Source organism: Callithrix jacchus, chromosome 4, assembly GCF_049354715.1.
Source record: "Callithrix jacchus isolate 240 chromosome 4, calJac240_pri, whole genome shotgun sequence".
NCBI classification, from domain to species: Eukaryota; Metazoa; Chordata; class Mammalia; order Primates; family Cebidae; genus Callithrix; species Callithrix jacchus.
The window spans coordinates 31040958-31059863 of record NC_133505.1 but is presented as its reverse complement, the minus strand read 5'-3'; the positions used below and the strand labels follow the sequence as shown (position 1 = coordinate 31059863).

At 41.0% G+C, this 18906-nt stretch overlaps 1 protein-coding gene across 4 annotated transcripts in view; it reads right to left on the bottom strand.

Moving 5' to 3' along the window:
- The window catches only part of EXOC2 (exocyst complex component 2), a 227262-nt gene that overhangs the window by 180072 nt on the left and 28284 nt on the right, over nucleotides 1–18906 (bottom strand). The window lies entirely within an intron of this gene.

The window sequence follows — 18906 nt, the reverse complement described above, 5'->3', positions numbered from 1 at the left end:
TCATGTGACTTTTCACAGTGTTTTTGGTGCTCTTTGCCCTTGGAAAATATTGAATCTTTTTATGTCAAACCTATTGACTTTTTCTCTGCTACTTCTAGGGTCATGCTTTCAAAGTCCTGTTTCTGGTACTTTAAATGTTATCTGTTTTTATAACTTAGTTGTTTGACTCAGTTGAAATCTTTTTTGGAGTACTGAATACCCAGCTGATACACACAATTCACGAAATTCACTTTTCCACTAATCTGAAATGTCAATTTTATTTTAGACAAAAATTCTCATTTTTCTCCTGAATGTTTCCTGACCCTCTCTATATTTTCTCCCACTGCCCTATCTTGCACCTGTACCAGTGATTTAATTTCTATATTATATTTCAATATTGAATAGGACAATCTATCAGAACTTCTCTCATTCTCTCACAGATACTGCTCCAGATGAACTTTAAAATATTTTGTCAGAGTCTAAAAATAATCTTCCTGGAATTTTGATGGGAATTGTCACCACCCTCACATATTACATACTTACACTTCTCTGTTTACGGTCTAGCTCTAACCATAATAATGTAAGTTAGAGGAAAGGAGTTCTTACCTGTTCCATACACCGCTGTACACCCAACATTTAGAACAGTATCCGGCATGCAACTGGTTTTCAACACATTTGTTAAATGAATGTATGAAATGTATCAACTGCAAGATTATTTCAGGATATTTAAAATATCTATAACATTAAATCCTCTCACTTATTCAAACCATTTTTTTATGACTGTCAATAAATTATCCAGTTCTGTTCTTGGGGAGTTCACATAATATACAATATCTTGAAATCAGTCAAGTTACTGAATCTCTCTCCTGAAATTCTTTTTCAATTGATCTTTTATGTTTCTTATGTAGAAAATCTTACTATCTTCATGTACTGTAATTATGGCTCTTACTCTTCAAGGTTTATGCCATTTATTTAACTGGCATTGCGTTTGCTGTAATTTTCAAAACACTGCTGAGTAACAGTGGTATTAGCAAGCATCTTTGTCTTATCTGTAACTAAAAAGGAACCCTCTAGAGCAGTGTTTCCCAAATTGTTTGTTATTAGTGCCCCTAAGAGTCTTTTAGGTTTTTTTTCCCTAATTGCTCTCAATTTTATGAATAATACCATAAATATACTATATATCTGTATTATACACTATATATCTTTATTTTATATGTCAAGATTTATTCTGTCTGCTCAAGAACTACTGACAATACATGCTCTAACATTTCACCATTAACATGATGTTTGCTATTAATACTTTATTGTGCCACAAAATATTTACCTACTTTTAGTTTCTTGGGGTTCTATTTTTTAAATTAGGAATGGATATTAAATTTTATCAAATACCTTTCCTCATCCTTCAAGATATTTTTTTCACCAAATACAGTAAATAAAAGTAATAAACTTCTAAGTACTCAATTACTCTATAATCTAGGAATAAACAGTACTTGGTTCCATGTTCTAGTCACTCCTGGATTTGATTTGCTAACATTTTATTTAGGAGTTCTACATCGTTAATTTTACTTGTAACTGGTCTAAAATTATTTTCTCTTGTATTGTTTCTGTGCTTTTGGTATCCAGACACATTCAGCATTTCAATATTATTGGGCAGTTCTATATCCACAGCAGTTAGGTTTCACTTACAGAAAGAATGCCAAGTTCCCCAAACTTGTCATCTCATAGTAGCTTAAATAGCATAGGAATATTCTGTTTCTTTTTTTTCTTTTTTTTTTTTTTGAGACAGAGTTTCGATCTTGTAACCCAGGCTGGAGTGCAATGGCATGATCTCGGTTCACCACAACCTCTGCCTCCTGGGTTCAGGCAATTCTCCTGCCTCAGCCTCCTGAGTAGCTGGGATTACAGGCACACGCCACCATACCCAGCTAATTTTTTGTATTTTTAGTAGAGACGAGGTTTCACCATGTTGACCAGGATGGTCTTGATCTCTTGACCTCGTGATCCACCTGCCTTGGCCTCCCAAATATTCTGTTTCTTGTAAGTAGCTTCTAAAGCCATCTATTTCTAATGCCTTGTTGGCTATGATTATTTGGGAATTTCTTTCACGCTTATATGTCCATATGTCTTAAAGACAATTTTGCTGTATTTTGAAAAAGTCAAAAATGTCATTTGATTTTCAAATTTAATATGCTACTTTTATGTATCACTGTGGTTTTTATCACCTTTTTCATTCTGTCTTGAATATGTGTAAATATTTTCTCAGGGTTAGATGTGCCAATCAACAACTGTTTTACTAATTTTTATAAAAAACAGTCTTTGATATAAGTTGTCAATTATATTTTCTTTTTTCAGAAGAACCAGATTAACTTCATCATTTTCCATTTAGTATCAACTCCTCTCTGTGTTTGGCTATCTTCTTCCTACCTTTCTGGATTGAACACTTAGTCCATCTGTTTCCATTCTCTTTGTTTAATAACATTTAGAACCACTATTTTTCCTACCTGTAGCTTTGATCATATAGCATTATTAAATAAAATTATGAAAAGCCACTGATTTAGACTTAGTTGCTGCACTACATCCAACAGAGAAACTCAAAATGGAGTCACTCATGCTAGGTTTCCAAATCACAAACGAAAATCTAAACTGTTTACCTGTAATACCTGACCTTGCAGGAAATCTTGAGGAATACATTAAAGTTTCTTTTATGGAATCTCTTTATTTACTTATTCAGTGAGCTTTCCTGATGTGCATTTTAGATCAAGAGCCAGGAAACTGATTTAGTGGGAGAGATCAGCATGGCGATGGGAGGCAGGCCTGGATTATAGCTCCAGAAAGAGCTGCGGAGGCTCACACTATGAATTTTAGCTCCAGATCAACTGTAAGAACAAACCAGAAATCTCAGACCCTCTGAAGGACGTGGACTGCTCTTGCAGGACCTGGGAGACACTGCAAATACTTTGAGTGCCCCAACTGCGGAAGTGGGAAAGGCAGACCCTCTTCTCCTGAACACTCACCTCCACTGGAGAAGCTGAAGGTCTTCTGTGGGGGAAGAAGAAGCTGCGGGGGAAGTTTCTGACTTTACCTGGAGCTGACTCAATATGGAGAGGTGGGTGAAATACAGCGGTAGAGGAAGCAGCAGAAAGGCCCTGGGAGCTTGCTGGGTCCCTGAGCATCCCATTCCTGCCTGGCACCACAGGGATACATCTAGAGGGTGGCCTGAGGAGCAGGGGGTAAAACCCCACAGGGAGAAGGAATTCTTTAGCTGAATTTTGTAACAATTTTGAATGGGGTGAGAAGCCTCCTGGCCAGAACTCGGTGAGGGAGAGGATGAAAAAATCCGGTGTGCAGACTCCACAGGCCCTTTTAGTTTACAGCTGGGAGGCGGGTAGCCTGGGGCAGGTTTTCAAGTCTGTCTTGCCCTCTACCTGGAAACTAACTCAGGGCTGCTGGGGGCGGGCGGCACAGTGGGAGTGAGACTGGCCCTTCTGTTTGCATAGGAACTGGGTGAGGCCTGTGATTGCCAGCTTTACCCCACTTCCCTGAAAACCTACATGACTCAGCAGAGGCAGCCATAATTGTCCTAGGTACACAACTCCAGTGACCTGGGAATCTCATCCCATCCCCCACAGCAGCCACTACAGGACCCACCAAGGAGAGTCTGAGCTCAGACACCTCTGACCCCCACCCGATTGTCCTTCCCTACTCACCCTGGTAGTGGAAAACAAAGGACATACCATCTTGGGAGTTCTAGGGCCCCACTTACCAGTGGTCCGTCTCCACAGTACTACAGCTGATGCTTTCTGGAAAGTACCACCTCCTGGCAGGAGGCCAACCAGCACAAAAATAGAGCATTCAACCACATAAGCTATGGACCCTCACAGAGTCCACTGCACCCACTGCCACCTCCACCAGAACAGGCACTGGTATCCATGGCTGAGAGACCCATAGATGGTTCACATCACAGGATTCTGGGCAGACAACTCCCAGTACCCAGAGCCAGGTGGAATCGCTGGGTGGCTAGACCCAGAAAAGAGACAACAATCAAGTAGTTTGGCTCACAAGAAGTCACACCCACAGGAAAAGGGGGAGGGTGCTACCTCAAGGGAATACCCTGTGGGACAAAAGAATCTGAACAACAGCCTTCAGCCCTAAACCTTCCCTCTGACAGAGCCTACCCAAATGAGAAGGAACCAGAAAACCAACCCTAGTAATATGACAAAATAAGTATCTTCAACATCCCCCAAAAAGTCACACTAGTTCACCAGCAATGGATGCAATCCCTGATTTACCTGGGGGAAAAAAAAAATCCAAGAGGTCTGTTATTAAGCTGATCAAGGAGGGACCACAGAAATGCAAAGCCCAATGCAAGGAAATTAAAAAAAAAAAAAGTGGGAGGAGGACTCAAGATGGCGCTGTGAGAACAACCCAGGATTGGAGCTCGCGTTGAATCCGCAAACAGTGAGTCTGAGCTGCATTTCCAGACTGATCTTTGTTGCCCACAGAACGGGGAATCTCCCAAGTATAAAAAAGACACGGGACGCCAGGCAGTAGGTCTACCTGGCGAAGCCAGCAGCCGGAGCGGCGGCGGCCGGCCTTACCCAGCAATCCCCACAGGGCGCGCTTGTCCGGGTGCCTTGTTGAACCGGCAACCTGAGACTTGAGAGGGCTGGACTTGAGACTGAACGAGACTTGGACAGAAGCTCAGCCCAGGGGATTGTAGGGACAGATCGTTTGGGATACCCAGTGGGACGAACAAAACCGCGATTTCAAACTATCCGGAGCAGACCGCCAGAGACGCTCTGTGGGGGAGGGGCGTCCACCACTACGGAGGCAACCCGCCCCAACTGAGATACACGACCACTGCTGACGCAGCCAGCCGTTGCCGAGGCAACCCGCCCCAACTGAGATACACGCCCACTGCTGACGCAGCCAGCCATTGCCGAGGCAACTCGTCCCTACTGAGATACACGCCCACTGCTGACGCAGCCTGCCGTTGCTGAGGCAACACGCTACAACGAAGAGACTCCGCCGCAGGGCGTGGCGGAGACCACAGCAGAGCCTGTAGGAACGGGGCGAATCACACAACAGCAGGGCGGAGCCTCGGCAGCCAAACAGTGGCTAGTCTGCCTTCTAGCTGGGCAGGACACCTCATCGAACATCCAAAAATAAAGCCCGAACCCCTCAACACAGAGCATTTGAGGGAAAAAAAACAAAAGGGTTTTTTAATGAGCTCTGTTGCAGCAGAATCAAACATAGCAGCCTAACAGCCCTGAAGGAACAACAGAGCGCACAGCTCAGCAATTAAACCCCTATAAAGTACAAACTGTCTCCTCAAGCAGCTCCCTGACCCCTCTATATCCAAAAGACTGACATTAGGCAGGCATCATCCTGGGACAAAGATAGCAGAAAAAGAAACTGGTAGCATCCCTCGCTGTGCCACAGCTGCTAGAGGTGCACCCCAGACAAGCAGGGTCTGGAGCGGACCTCAGCAGTCGTACAGCGAAGGGGCTAGACTGGTAGAAGGAAAATCAAGCAACAGAAATACTTCATCATCAACATTCCGGGTGTCCACTCAGAGACCCAATCGAAAAGTCAGCAAATACGCAGACGACCAGCGGAAAAATCCACAAAGACGGGAAGAAACCAGCGCAAAAAGGAGGAAAACACCCAAAACCAGAACACCTCACCTCCTAGAAAGGACCAAAACTCCTCACCAGCAAGGGAACAAAGCTGGACGGAGAATGACTGTGACGAAATGACGGAATTAGACTTCAGAAGATGGATAATGAGAAACGTTTGTGAGCTAAAAGATCATGTATTAAATCAATGCAAAGAAACTAAGAACCTTGAAAAAAGATTTGAAAAAAGATTCGAGGAAATGATAACAAGAATGGATAACTTAGAGAGGAATATGAATGAATTAAAGGAGCTGAAAAACACAATACGAGAACTTCGCGAAGCAAACACAAGTTTCAATAGCCGAATTGACCACGCAGAGGAAAGAATATCTGAAGTCGAAGACCAACTCAATGAAATAAAACGAGAAACCAAGATTAGAGAAAAAAGTGCAAAAAGGAATGAACAAAGTCTCCAAGAAATGTGGGACTATGTGAAAAGACCTAACCTACGTTTGATAGGTGTACCAGAAGGGGACGAAGAGAATGAATCCAAGCTGGAAAATACTCTTCAGGACATCATCCAGGAAAATTTCCCCCACCTAGCAAGACAGGCCAACACTCAATTGCAGGAAATACAGAGAACATCACAAAGATATTCCGCAAGAAGAGCAACCCCAAGGCACATAATCCTCTGATTCAATAGGGTTGAAATAAAGGAGAGAATACTAAGGGCAGCCAGAGAGAAAGGTCGGGTCACCCACAAAGGGAAGCCCATCAGACTCACAGCAGATCTCTCGGCAGAAACACTACAAGCCAGAAGAGAGTGGGGGCCAATATTCAACATTCTTAAAGAAAAGAACTTTCAACCCAGAATTTCATATCCAGCCAAACTGAGCTTCAGAAGTGAAGGAAAAATAAAATCCTTTGCGAATAAGCAACTACTCAGAGATTCTGTCACCACCAGGCCTGCTTCACAAGAGCTCCTAAAAGAGGCACTACACATAGAAAGGATCAACCAGTACCAGCCATTCCAATATCACACTGAATGCTAAAGAGCTTCAACATAATGAAGAATCTACAACAACTAACAGGCAAAACAGCCACTTAGCATCAAAATGGTAGTATCAAATTCACACATAACAATATTAACCCTAAATGTAAATGGACTAAATGCACCAATCAAAAGACACAGACTGGCAAATTGGATAAAAAGCCAAAACCCATCAGTGTGCTGTATCCAGGAAACCCATCTCACATGCAAGGATACACAAAGGCTCAAAATAAAGGGATGGAGGAAGATTTACCAAGCTAATGGAAAGCAAAAAAAAGCAGGTGTTGCAATACTCATCTCTGATAAAATAGACGTTAAAGCAACAAAGATCAAAAGAGACAAAGAAGGCCATTACATAATGGTAAAAGGATCAATACAACAAGAAGAGCTAACGATCCTAAACATATATGGACCCAATGCAGGAGCACCCAGATACATAAGGCAAGTTCTTAATGACTTACAAAAGGACTTAGTCTCCCACACAATAATAGTGGGAGACTTTAACACTCCACTGTCAATATTAGACAGATCAACCAGACAGAAAATCAACAAGGATATCCAGGGCTTGAACTCAGACCTGGAGCAAGCAAACCTGATAGACATTTACAGAACTCTCCACCCCAAATCCACAGAATACACATTCTTCTCAGCACCACATCACACCTACTCTAAAATTGACCACATAATTGGAAGTAAAGCACTGCTGAACAAATGCAAAACAACTGAAATCATAACAAACAGCCTCTCAGACCATAGTGCAATCAAGTTAGAACTCAGAATTCAGAAACCGACCCAGAACCGCACAGCTTCATGGAAACTGAACAACTGGCTCTTGAATGTTGACTGGGTAAACAACGAAATGAAGGCAAAAATAAAGAAGTTCTTCGAAACCAATGAGAACGAAGACACAACGTGCCAGAACCTCTGGGACACATTTAAAGCAGTCTCTAGAGGAAAGTATATAGCAATAAGTGCCCATATGAGGAGAATGGAGAGATCCAAAATTGACACCCTATCGTCAAAATTGAAAGAGCTAGAGGAGCAAGATCAAAAAAACTCAAAACCCAGCAGAAGACAAGAAATAACTAAGATCAGAGCTGAGCTGAAGGAGATCGAGACACGAAAAACCCTTCAAAAAATCAATAAATCCAAGAGCTGGTTTTTTGAAAAGATCAACAAAATAGACAGACCACTAGCCAGATTGATTAAAAATAAAAGAGAGAACAACCAAATAGATGCAATAAAAAATGATAAAGGGGAAATCACCACAGATTCCACAGAAATTCAAACCATCATCAGAGAATATTACAAACAACTCTATGCGCATAAACTAGTAAACCTGGAAGAAATGGATAAATTCCTGGACTCCTGTGTCCTCCCAAGCCTAAACCAGGAGGAAGCTGAAACTATGAATGAACCAATAACAAGGTCTGAAGTTGAGGCAGCAATTAAGAGCCTACCACACAAAAAAAGCCCAGGTCCAGACGGGTTCACAGCCGAATTCTACCAGACACACAAGGAGGAGCTGGTACCATTCCTTCTAACACTATTTCAAACAATCCAAAAAGAGGGAATCCTTCCCAAATCATTTTATGAGACCAACATCATCCTGATACCAAAACCCGGCAGAGACCCAACAAGAAAAGAAAACTTCAGGCCAATATCCATGATGAACATAGATGCAAAAATCTTCAATAAAATATTGGCAAGCCGACTGCAACAGCAAATCAAAAAACTTATTCATCATGATCAAGTAGGATTCCTCCCAGGGATGCAAGGCTGGTTCAACATACGCAAGTCTATCAACGTAATTCACCACATAAACAGAACCAAAAACAAAAACCACATGATTATCTCAATTGACGCAGAGAAGGCATTTGACAAAATTCAACAGCCCTTTATGCTAAAAACCCTCAATAAACTCGGTATCGATGGAACGTATCTCAAAGTAATAAAAGCTATTTATGACAAACCAACAGCCAATATCATACTGAATGGGCAAAAACTGGAAGCATTCCCTTTAAAATCTGGCACTAGACAAGGATGCCCTCTCTCACCACTCCTATTCAATATAGTACTGGAAGTTCTAGCCAGAGCAATCAGGAAAGAAAAAGAAATGAAGGGTATTCAAATAGGAAAGGTGGAAGCCAAATTGTCTCTATTTGCAGACGACATGATAGTATACCTAGAAGACCCCATCGCCTCAGCCCAAAAACTCCTGAAACTGATAAGCAACTTCAGCAAAGTCTCAGGATATAAAATCAATGTACAAAAATCACAAGCATTCGTCTACACCAATAACAGACTTAAAGAAAGTCAAATCAAGAGCGAACTGCCATTCGCAATTGCTACAAAAAGAATAAAATACCTTGGAATACAACTCACAAGGAACGTAAGAGACCTCTTCAAGGAGAACTACAAACCACTGCTCAACGAAATCAGAGAGGACACAAACAGATGGAGAAACATTCCATGTTCATGGTTAGGAAGAATTAATATCGTGAAAATGGCTATACTGCCCAAAGTAATTTACAGAATCAATGCTATCCCCATCAAGCTACCATTGACTTTCTTCACAGAACTGGAAAAAACCACCATGAACTTCATATGGAACCAAAAGAGAGCCCGCATAGCCAAGTCAATTCTAAGCAAAAAGAACACAGCGGGGGGCATCACACTACCGGATTTCAAACTATACTACAAGGCTACAGTAATCAAAACAGCATGGTACTGGTACCAAAACAGAGATATAGACCAATGGAACAAAACAGAGGCAACGGAGGCAACACAACATACATACAACTACACAATCTTTGATAAACCTGACAGAAACAAGCAATGGGGAAAGGATTCCATGTTTAACAAATGGTGTTGGGAAAACTGGCTAGCAATGTGCAGAAAGCAGAAATTGGACCCCTTCCTGACACCTTACACTAAAATTAACTCCAGATGGATTAAAGACTTAAACATAAGACCTGGCACCATAAAAACGCTAGAAGGAAATCTAGGCAAAACCATCCAGGACATAGGAGTAGGCAAGGACTTCATGAACAAAACACCAAAAGCATTGGCAACAAAAGCCAAAATAGACAAATGGGACCTAATCAAACTCCACAGCTTCTGCACAGCAAAAGAAACAGTAACTAGAGTGGATCGGCAACCAACAGAATGGGAAAAAATTTTCGCAGTCTACCCATCTGACAAAGGGCTGATATCCAGAATTTACAAAGAACTCAAACGGATTTATAGGAAAAAACAAACAAGCCCATTCAAAAGTGGGCAAAGGATATGAACAGATACTTTACGAAAGAAGACATATATGAGGCCAACAATCATATGAAAAAATGCTCATCGTCACTGGTCATCAGAGAGATGCAAATCAAAACCACATTGAGATACCATCTCACGCCAGTTAGAATGGCGATCATTAAAAAATCTGGAGACAACAGATGCTGGAGAGGATGTGGAGAAAAAGGAACACTTTTACACTGTTGGTGGGAGTGTAAATTAGTTCAACCATTGTGGAAGACAGTGTGGCGATTCCTCAAGGCCTTAGAAATAGAAATTCCATTTGACCCAGCAATCCCATTACTGGGTATATATCCAAAAGACTATAAATCGTTCTACTATAAGGACACATGTACATGAATGTTCACTGCAGCACTGTTTACAATAGCAAAGACCTGGAATCAACCCAAATGCCCATTGATAATAGACTGGATTGGAAAAATGTGGCACATATACACCATGGAATATTATGCAGCAATCAGAAATGATGAGTTTGTGTTGTTTGTAGGGACATGGATGAATCTGGAAAACATCATCCTCAGCAAACTGACACAAGAACAGAAAATGAAACACCGCATATCCTCACTCATAGGTGGGTGATGAAAAATGAGAACACATGGACACAGAAAGGGGAGTACTAAACACTGGGGTCTATTGGGGGGAAAAGGGGAGGGCCAGTGGGAGGGGGAGGTGGCGAGAGATAGCCTGGGGAGAAATGCCAAATGTGGGTGAAGGGGAGAAGAAAAGCAAAGCACACTGCCATGTGTGTACCTACACAACTGTCTTGCATGCTCTGCTCATGTACCCCAAAACCTAAAATCCAATAAAAAATTTAAAAAAAAAAAAATAAATAAATAAATAAAAAAGTGAAGGGAGAAATATTCAAGGAAATAGATAAGAAAAAAACAATTAAAAATTCAGGAAACTTTGGACACACTTTTAGAAATACAAAATGCTCTGGACTGTCTCAGCAATAGAACTGAACAAGCAGAAGAAAGAAATGCAGAGCTCAAAGACAAGGTCTTCGAATTAACCTAATCCAACAAAGACAAAGAAAAAGGAATAAGAAAATAAAGACAAGCCTCCAAGAAGTCTGGGATTATGTTAAATGACCAAACCTAAGAATAATCAGTATTCCTGAGGAAGAAGATAATTCTAAAAGCTTGGAAAATATAACTGGGGAAATAATCATAGAAAACTTCCCCAGCCCTGCTAGAAACCTAGATGTCCAAATACAAGCAGCACAAAGAACACCTGAGAAATTCATTACAAAAAGATCATCACCTAGGTACACTGTCATCAGGTTATCCAAAGTTAAAACTAAGGAAAGAACCTTAAGAGCTGTGAGACAGAAATACCAGGTAACCTGTAAAGGATAACCCATCAGATTAACAGCAGATTTCTCAGCAGAAATTCTACACTGGGGCCCTATCTTTAGCCTCCTCAAACAAAACAATTATTAACCAAGAATTTTGTATCCAGTGAAACTAAGCATCACATATGAAGGAAAGATACAATCTTTTTCAGACAAACGAATGCTGATAGAATCCGCCATTACCAAGCCACCACTACAAGAATGCTGAAAGGAACTCTTAACTCTTGAAACAAAGCCTGGAAACACAACAAAGCAGAACTTCTTTAAAGAATAACTCACACAGGACCTATAAAAACAAAAATATACATTACAAAGCAAAAACAAGAAAACCAAAGTATAATGGTAACAAAGATCAAGATGAATGCAATGGTACCTCACATTTCAATACGAACATTGAATGTAAATGAATGGCCTAAATGTTCCACTTAAAAGATACAGAACCATAGAATGAATAACTCAACAACCAAATCTCTGCTGCTTCCGGAGACTCACCTAAAGCTGTGGAAAAAGGCATTTCATGCAAATAGACACCAAAAGCCAGCAAAGGTAGCTATTCTTACACCAGACAAAACAAACTCTAAAGCAACAGCAGTTAAAAGAGACAAAGAGTGACATCATATAATGGTAAAAGGCTTTGTCTAACAGGAAAATATCACAATCCTAAACATATATGGACCTAACACTGGAGCTTCCAAGCTTATAAAATAATTACTAATAGACCTAAGCAATGAGATAGAAATACAATAATAGTGGGGGACTTCAATATTCCACTGACAGCCCTAGACTGGTCATCAAGACAGTAAGTCAACAAAGAATGGATTTAAATGATACCTTGGAACATATGGACTTAACAGATACATACATAACACTTCATCCAACAACCGCAAAATACATTCTATTCAACAGCACATGGAACTTTCTCCAAGATAGACCATATGATAGGCCATAAAACAAGCCTCAATAAATTAAGAAAATTGAAATTATATTAGTCACTCCTTCAGACCACAGTGGAATAAAACTGGAATTCAACTCCAAAAGGAACCTTCAAAATCATGCAAATACATGGAAATTAATCTGCTTCTGAATGAGCACTAGGTCAAAAAAGAAATCAAGATGGAAGTTAAAAAATTATTACAACTGAAGGACAATAATGATATAACCTATCAAAACCTCCAGGATACAGCAAAAGCAGTACTAAGAGAAGTTCATAGCCCTAAGCACCTACATCAAAGACTGAAAGAGCACAAAGTGATATTCTAAGGTCACACCTCAAAGAACTCACAAACACAAAACAAACCCAAACCCAAGAGAAGAAATAAAATAACCTAGATCAGAGCAGAACTAAATGAAATTGAAACGAAAACAACAAAAATACAAAAGATAAATGAAACAAAAAGCTGGTTCTGGGAAGCTGAGGCAGTAGAATTGTTTGAACCCAAGAGGTGGAGGCTGCACTGAGCCAAGATGGGGCCACTGCACTCCAGCCTGGATGACAAAGCAAGACTTCACCTCGGAAAAAAAAAAATAGTTCTTAGAAAAGATAAATGAAACTGACAGACCGTTAGCACGATTAACAAAGAAAAGATGAGAGAAAATCCAAATAACCTCACTAAGAAACACAACAGGAAATATTACAACTGACACCCCTGAAATACAAAAGATCCCTCAAGGCTACTATGAACATCTTTACACACATAAACTAGAAAACCTAGAAGAGATGAATAAATTCCTGGAAAAATACAACACTCCTGGCTTAAATCAGGAAGAATTAGATACCCTGAAGAGACCAATAATGAGCAGCGCTATTGAAATGGTAATTTAGGCCAGGTGTGGTGGCTCAAGCCTGTAATCCCAGCACTTTGGGAGGCCGAGGCAGGTGGATCACGAGGTCAAGAGATCAAGACCATCCTGGTCAACATGGTGAAACCCCGTCTCTACTCAAAATACAAAAAATTAGCTGGGCATGGTGGCACGTGCCTGTAATCCCAGCTACTGGGGAGGCTGAGGCAGGAGAATTGCCTGAACCCAGGAGGCAGAGGTTGCGGTGAGCTGAGATCGCGCCATTGCACTCCAGCCTGGGTAACAAGAGCAAAACTCCATCTCAAAAAAAAGAAATGGTAATTTAAAAATTATCACCAAATTCAAGTCCAGGACCAGATGGATTCAGTAGAATTCTACCAGACATTCAAAGAATTGGTACCAAACCTTTTGATACTATTCCACAAGATAAAGAAAGAAGAAACCTTCTCTAATTTAGTCTAGAAACCAGTATCACTCTAATACTTAAATCAGGAAAGGAAATAACCAAAAAAGAAAACAATAGACTAATATCCTTGATGAATATAGATGCTAAGATCCTTAACAAAATACCAGTAGCTGAATCCAACAACATATCAAAAAGATAATCCACCATGATCAAGTGGGTTTCATATCAGGGATGCAGTGGTGGTTTAACATACACAGATCAATGAATATGAAATACCACATAAACAGAATTGAACACAAAAATTACATGATCATCTCAATAGATACAGAAAAAGCATTCAACAAAATCCAGCATCCCTTTATGACTAAAACTCTCAGTAAAACTGGCACACAATGGACATACCTTAATGTAATAAAAGCCATCTATGACAAACTCATAGCCAACACAATACTGAATGGAGAAAAGTTGAAAGCTTGAAAGCATTCCCTCCAAGAACTAGAACAAGAGAAGGATGACCACTCTCACCACTCCTCTTCAACACAGTACTACAAGTCCTAGCCAGAGCAATCAGACAAGAGAAAGAAAGAGCATCCAAATCAGTAAAGAGGAAGTCAATCTGTCACTGTTTGCTAACAATATGATTGTTTGCCTTGAAAACTCTAAGGACTCCTCCAGAAAGCTCTTAGAATTGATAAAAGAAGTCAGCAAAGCTTCCAGATACAAGATTACAAATCAGTAGCTCTTCTATACACCAACAGCAACCAAGTGAAGAATCAAATCAAGAACTCAACCCCTTTTACAACAGCTGCAAAAATAAAATAAAATACTTAGGAATATACCTAACCAAGGAGTTAGGTCTTTCAGAAGACTTATACAATGAAAACTACAAAACACTGCTGAAAGAAATTGTAGATGACAAGAACAAATGGAAACAAAACCCACATTCATGGATGGGCACAATCAATATTGTAAAAATGACCATACTGTCAAAAGCAATCTACAAATTCAATGCAATTCCCATGAAAATACCACTATCATTCTTCACAGAATTGGAAAAAAACAATTCTAAAATTCATATGGAACCAAAAAAGAGCCCACATAGTCAAAGCAAGGCTAAGCAAAAACAACAAATCTGGAGGCATCACACTATCTGATTTAAAACTATACTATAAGGCCATAGTCACTAAAACAGTGTGGTACTGGTATAAAAACAGACACAGAGAACCATGGAACAGAATAGAGAACCCAGAATAGAATAGAGAACCCAGAACACCTTTTCAACAAATGATGCTGGGATAATTGGCTAGCCACATGTAGAAGAATGAAATTGGATCCTCATTTGTCACCTTATACAAAAATCAACTCAAGATGGATTAAAGACTTAAGCCTAAGACCTGAAACTATAAAAATTCTAGAAGATAACGTTGGAAAAATCCATCTACATGTTGGCTTAGGCCAAGATTTCATAACCAAGAACTCAAAAGCACATGAAATTAAAACAAAGTATAGCTGGGACCTAATTAAGCTAAAGAGCTTTTCCATGGAAAAAGGAACAGTCAGCAGAGTAAACACAACCTACAGAGTGGGAGAAAATCTTCACAATCTATGCATCTCACAAAGGACTAATATCTACAACCAACTTAAACAAATCTACAACCAACTTAAACAAATCAGTAAGAAAAAAAAAAAAAAACAATCAGCTGGGCACAGCGGCGTATGCCTGTAATCCCAGCACTTTCAGAGACCAAGGCAGGTGGATCATGAAGTCGAGAGATTGAGACTATCTGGTCAATATGGTGAAACCCTATCTCTACTAAAAATACAAAAACTAGCTGGGTGTGGTGGCACATGCCTGTACTCCAAGCTACTTAAGAAGCTGAGGCAGGAGAATCACTTGAACCTGGGAGGCAGAGGCACTCTAACTTGGCGTCAGAGAAAGACTCCATCTCAAAAAAAAAAAAAAAGAAGAGAAAAAAATGAAAAAACAATCCCATCAAAAAATGGGCTAAGGACATAAATAGACATCTCTCAAAAGAAGATATACAAATAGCCAACAAACATGAAAAAATGCTCAACATCACTAATTATCAGGGAAATGCAAATCAAAACCACAATGCATATCATCTTACTCCTACAAGAACGGCCATAATCGAAAAATGAAAAAACAGTAGATGTCGGAGTGGATGCGGTGAACAGTGAACACTTGTACATTGCTGGTAAGAATGCAAACTACTACAGCTGCTATGCATTATTTTTGCAGCTCGTGTGTGTGTGTGTGTGTGTGTGTGTGTGTGTGTGTGTGTGTGATGGAATACTACACAGCCATAAAAAGGAATGAATTAACAGCATTTGCAGTGACCTGAATGAAACTGGCGACCACTATTCTAAGTGAAGTAAATCAGGAATGAAAAACCAAACATCATATGTTCTCACTGATATGTGGGATCATATGAGGATCATATGATGCAAAGGCCTAAGAATGATACAATGGATTTTGGGGACTTGGGGGAAGAGTGGGAGGAAGGTGAGGGAGGTGAGCGATAAAAGATTACAAATATGGTTAAGTGCATACTGCTCATGTGATGGGTGTACCAAAATCTCACAAGTCACAACTAAAGAACTTACTCATGTAACCAAATGCCAACTGTATACCCCAATAACTTATGGAAAATAAAAATAAGAGTCAAGAAATTACAGTCATCAAGAGAAATCTTGTCTGCTACCTGTTCTTGTAAATAAAGCTTTATCAGAGCATAGCCACATTCATTTGATTCCATGTCATCTAAGGCTGCTTTCACACTATAAGAGTAGAGCTGAGTAATAGCAACTGAGACCTCATGGCCAAAAAAACAGTATACTGCCCTTCACAGAAAGAGCATGCCAGTCCCTGTTAGGTGATGGCAAGTCAGCATCCTTTCTCCCAGTAACATTCTCACATGAAATATTTTCTGCAGTTAACTTCTTAAGTTTCAGATGTAAGGACAGGCACAGTGGCTCACGCCTATAATCCCAGCACTTTGGAAGGCTGAGGCGGGGGGGATCACCTGAGATGGGAAGTTCGAGACCAGTCTGACCAACCCAGTCTCTACTAAAAATACAAAAAATTAGCTAGGCATGGTGACACATGCCTGTAATCCCAGATACTGAGGAGGCTGACGCAGGAGAATCACTTGAACATGGGAGGTGGAGGTTGTGGTGAGCCGAGATCCACCACTGCACTCTAGCCTGAGCAACAAGAGCAAAACTCCACCTCTAAATAAATTAATTAATTAACTAAAAAATTTTCAGATGTAGAAGATACTTCTCGTTTCCAGCACTGGTATTTTCTTCATATTGATTAGAATATATCAGAAACTAGGAGGAAAAGTCAAAACCATTGGAAAACATGTAAAGGCATCTTCACCATGGGAGTCATACTGATGCAAAACTGAGCAAATGATTCAAATGTAACTTACATTTACAACAGGAATTTCTAAAACTATTCAGCATGCCTTCCCAACATTCAGGTCTATTAATTAATTTTATTATTTGGAATTGGGAAACGTGGTGCTTTGCTGTTTTGTTTTGGCAGTTTACAACGTTTTTTATTTTTCTGAGCAGTTTTATTAGGTTTACAGAAAAATTAAATCAAAATTCCATATAGTCCTTCACTGTCACTCCATCCTGTTTCCTGTTATTAAGATCTGGTATTAGTTTGCACAGCTGTTGCTACTGATGAACCAACACTGACATGCTATTAACTACATTCCACAGTTTACATTGGGGCTCTTTGTGTTGGACATTTTATGAGTTTTGACAAATGTATAACTTATAATACATGTATCCAACATTACAGTATCATACCATATACGTTCACTGCCTTAAAAGTCCCATTTTTTTCTCTTCTCTAGCATAGCAATTATGTTTTTTTAAAAAAAACCTTTTTTTCAGGCTGGGTGCACTGGGGCTCATGCCTGTAATCCCACAGCACTTTAGGAGGCCAAGGCAGGCAGCTAATGAGGTCAAGAGATCAAGACCATTCTGGCCAACACGGTGAAACCCCGTCTCTACTAAAAATACAAAAGTTAGCTGGGTATGGTGGCATACGCCTGTAATCCCATCTACTCGGGAGGCTGAGGCAGGAGAATCACTTTAACCTGGGAGGCAGAGGTTGCAGAGAGACCACTGACACTCTAGCCTGGTGATGGAGTGAGACTCTGTCACAAACAAACAAACAAATAAATAAAAAAAACTACATGGGGACTTCCACCAAGATGGCTGAATGGGAACAGTTCCGGAGCACAGTTCCCAGTGAGAGCGACCCAGAAGGCGGGTGATGTCTGAATTTCCAACCAAGGTACCAGGTTCATCTCAATGGGACTGGCTGGACAGTAGGTGCAGCCCAAGGAGGGCAAACTGAGGCAGGGTGGGGTGTTGCCCCACCCAGGAAGTGCAAAGGGCTAGAGGACTCCCTCTCCTACCCAAGGGAGGCCATTGGGGACTTTTCCGACCACTCCGGTACTCGGACTCAGATACTGTGCTTTTCCCATGGACTTTACAGCCCACAGACCAGGAGATTCCCGCCGGTGCCAAAAACACCAGCGCCATGGTTTCCAGCATAAAACTGGGCAGCCGATTTAGCTGGCGCCTTGGGTTTCCAGCACAAAACTGGACAGCTGTTTTAGCTGGCACCTGAATGCCTACAAGACAGAACCGCCCATTCCCCTGAAAAAAAGGGGGCTGAAGGCAGGAAGCCAAGTGATCCTACCTCCACAAAGACCCGTGAACTGAAACCCATTGACTCGAGATTTTTGCAGCCAGCACAGCAGTTTGAGTTCGACCTGGGACAGTCGAGCTCTATGGGAGAGAGGGGCATCTGCCATTACAGAGGAAGTTCTAACCTTGCCTGTGTAAACAAAATCGCAAGGAAGTTTACACAGCAGCTGGGCAGACCCGGCAGCAGCTCAGTAACGCCTCTGCAGACAGACTGACTAGATTCCCTCCTGGCTGGGTAGGGTGTCTCTGAAAAAAAGGCAGCAGCCCATCAGGGGCTTATAAATAAAGCCCCACCTTCCTGGGACAGAGCACCTGGGAAAAGGGGCCATTGTGAGTTCCACTCCAGCAGACTTAAACATCCTGCCCAGCAGCTCTGAAGGAAGCAACAGAGTTCCCAGCACAGCACTTAGGAAGTGATGAGGGACAGACTGCCTCCTTAAGTAGCTCCCTGACCCCCATATATCCAAAGAGACACCTCATACAGAAGAGCTCTGGCTGACATCTGGTGGGTACCCCTCTGGGACAAAGCTACCAGAAGAAGGAACAGGCAGCAATACTTGAGGTTTGGCAGCCCCTGTGGTTGATTCTCAGGCAAACAGGGTCTGGAGTGGACCTCCAGCAGTCCTGCAGCAGA